This window comes from Petaurus breviceps, unplaced genomic scaffold (assembly GCF_028583685.1).
Source record: "Petaurus breviceps papuanus isolate PSGF00001 unplaced genomic scaffold, PetGlider_PUasm1.0 225, whole genome shotgun sequence".
Classification (NCBI taxonomy): Eukaryota; Metazoa; Chordata; class Mammalia; order Diprotodontia; family Petauridae; genus Petaurus; species Petaurus breviceps.
This window is the reverse complement of record NW_027185889.1, coordinates 22,356,468-22,360,113: the sequence shown is the minus strand read 5'-3', so window position 1 is coordinate 22,360,113 and position 3,646 is coordinate 22,356,468.

Below are 3,646 nucleotides of genomic sequence, written 5' to 3'. Positions count from 1 at the left end.
GGCATTTAATAGTTAAATGAGAAATGCCAAGAGGATTAAATAAAATTTCCATGGAAAAACATTAGATGAAACTGGAGTTGCCCCAGTGGATGCAATGCTAAGTTCAGCTAATGCTTATGTCCAAGGCCACTGGCAGAATGCTGCCTTTTTGTTTAGCAAAAATAGTGGGACTTTAGTAAGTTCCAAAGAAAGCATTCTGTGGAAGGAAGGAAGCCCCATGCTACACAAACAAGCTATTGTTCCATTTGAGAGGGAGAAACAGCCTCTTAGTGCCCAGGAGGAGAGACAAAGCTTAGGGTCATCTCTACCCAGAACTTGCCTGGATAGAAAAAAAAAATTATACAGAGAGGACTTGAGCCAGCATGTGACATAACCCCTGGATTCCAGAATCACAGAATTCAATCATCCAACAGCCAATAAGTATCGCTGAGAAAAACCCATGGATAGTTGGTCCACAGGGTCCCAAAGATTCAGACGTGACTGAACATACCAGGCAGTATGCTATAAGTTCTAGTGCTACAAAGAGAGTAAAAATCATAGTCCCTGTCCACAGAGGCAAACAACCATGTTGATATAAAATATATACAGGGTAAATGGGAGGTAGTTCCAGAAGGAAAGCATTGACCACTGATGGGACTGGGAAAGGCTCTTTGCACAAAGTGGGACCTGAGGTGAGTCTTTAAGAATTAAGCCAGGAGGTAGAGGAGAAGAGGAAGAACATTCCAGGATTAGAGGATGGTTAATGAAAAGATAAGGAGTTGTGTGGGGGGTGGAGTCAAGATGGCAAAGTACAAATAGGACCTCTGCCTGGCTCCAGCTTCCAACTTCCCCAATTCATGTAAAAGGGGACTCTGAACAAACTTTGGAGCTACAGAACCCACAAAATGACACAGAGAAGCTAACCTCCAGCTGAGGACAGCCCGGCAGGCTGTCAGGAATTGGCCAGCACAGTGCTCTGGGAGCCAAGCCCAGACCCCTGAGCTGGAGGTTTTAGCCCCAGAGCGGGCCTGACCAACCACCGGCTGGAGGGACTCCAGATCAGCAGCATCTGTGGCCGTTTCCAGATTTATCAACACATAGATGTGACAAAGTGAGAGGTCAGTGCACTGTGGACTTTGGGACCCAGTAGTTGGGAGTGCATAGGCTTTTGCCCCCGGGGCAAGAAGCCGCTGAGACCCCCAGCACAGCCGTGGCAGCTTCAGCTCCTGGCCTGCAGAATGTAGGAGGACCAAGCAACTGAGGGGTAATCGCTCTTGCTTTAACCTGCTTGGATCTGGATTGCAGTCTAGGGTGGAGGTCCTGGGGTGTGTGACCAGCTTGCCAGAGCATGTGGAAGCCTCAGAGAGGACCCATCTAATACCTCCGGCAGCTGAGAAAACCCCAGCGTTTGGGACAGAAGCTCCCGTGTCTGGTGGCAGAGTCCTACTGTGGCAAAAAAAAAAAAAAATCCCAGGGGTCAAGGAGTTGTGTGCCAGGAACAGCAAGATCTCCCAGACTCCAAGGCTAGTTCTCTATTCAGTGTCCCACCTAGCCGCCTCAGCATCATAGTTTTATTCCAAATAAGACCTGTGTCATGGGGTGGTTCTAAGCAATAGTCAGTCATTCATGGCTAAGAATCTATTTGCTTTCAAGACAGTCTCGTGTACATTGAGACCCTCAGGATTTAATTGTAGCTGGGTAGCTCCTTATGGGAAGGGGGGGGGGGGGACAGAGAATATAATATATTCTCTAACAGAGAGAGAGAGAGAAAAAGTCAAAGCCTAAACAATGACATCTTGAGGTTAAGTTGGTCATTGATTGCTCTAGCCATGATCTGCTAGTTATCTCTCATCCATTAACCTGAGGCTAATGAAATGGTTGATATATAAATCAGTTTATGTGAAATTCAAACCTTAAGTAAACACCATATCTTGAAAAGAACAAGATCCAACTCAGAGTCCACTTGGGCCATTCTTGTGATTCCACCAGTTGAAAGTACAGGAGATGAAAAGTGTTCCAGAGCAATGCCACCCTCCTCTTCTTTAACTTTCTGTATTGGGTACAAACCCTGGGTCCTGGGTTATGAAACTACCTCTGGAGTACCATGTTCAGTTTTCAAAGGATGCTGTGAATCTGGAGCTGGACCAGAGAAGGATAACTGGAGTGGTAAGGGTCCTGAAGATCATGCCATATGAGAATAAATTAAAAGAACTAGGAGCTGAACTTTTTTCATGTAGAGAAGAGAAAATATGTCTTATTTAAATCTCTTTATTTTCTCTTTCAAAGAGGTTCTACATGCTTTGTCTTTTGCTCTTATCATTTTCCAACTCTTTTCCTCTTTCTGGGTCCCTTAAATGCAAGTGATTTTCTATGGTGGTTGCAAGTGTGCTCCTGATCCGTGTATAACTTGGGTTTTCTCCATGTATCCAGGCTCCTCTAAGGCCCATATATCCTTGAGAAGAACAAGCCCAAGAACCCCTTCAGGAATGGGGCAACATCACCATTTCTGAGATACCAAATGGACAGTGCCTGCCACTGCCACAGTAATGATCCTATGAATCCTAGACAGCACCAGAACAAAAAGTGTCATCATCTGTGGGACAAGAACCTCAGACAAGAGGTTCTATGCCTTTGATTTTTTAAAATTATTCTTATTTAGTAAAAATTGTTTCATTTTGTATAAAATTTATTTCATTTTTTAAATTTATGAAAATTTTTATTTTTAAAATTATCATGTTCTTCCCTCTCACCTTTCACCCAGTGAAAAAGAAAAAATAGGGGCGGCTAGGTGGTGCAGTAAATAGAGCACTGGTCTTGGAGTCAGGAGGACCTGAGTTCAAATCCAGCCTCAGACACTTAACACAAAAACTAGCCATGTGACCTTGGGCAAGTCACTTAACCCCAATTGCCCTACCCTCCCCCCTCCAAAAAAAAAAGAAAGAAAAATAACTAAAGAACCCTTATGTCATATAAGCATAATCAAACAAAATAAATTCCCAGTTAATTGGGGGGTGGGGAGAAGAATCTTTACTGCTTGCTAGTTTCTCTAATAAAGGTCACATTTCCCTCCTCCCCCAGTATTTTGTATAATTATTTTTAAAAAAGCAACTATTTTCTCTCCCTCCTATGCCCCACCCCACAGGCCCTTATAACAAATACTCCAGTAGAATGTAAGTTATCTGAGAGCAAGGACTGTCTGTTGTGGTCAGACTAGACCTTTTTCCTTAGAGGAATCCAAGGGGAGCATCATCTCAACTTTGAAGTCACTGCTCCTCTATATTGGCCCTAGTCTGGCATTGACTATCCAGCTATAATTGGTGGACAGAGCCTTTATGAGGCCAGATTCCTCAGCTCTCCTATTCTTCTGTCCACATTGAGCAGCTGTTCTTTCTGTCATATGAGTGATTATGATCCTTCCTTGCTCTAGGACTCTGGGCATTCTCTGGGGCTGACCTGTAGCCTTTCTTCATTGTTTAGAACCCCCACTCCATCAGGTATTTGGGTGAATCCAGTGTAGAATTAGCACACCACAGCCAAAGACTATACCTTTCATCTCTGACCACCATATACATCTCTCCAATCTCTACAGAAAGCTGGAGACTTTCTCTCTCTAGTCTTGGGATGATGATGATGATGATGATGATGATGATGATGATGATGATGATGA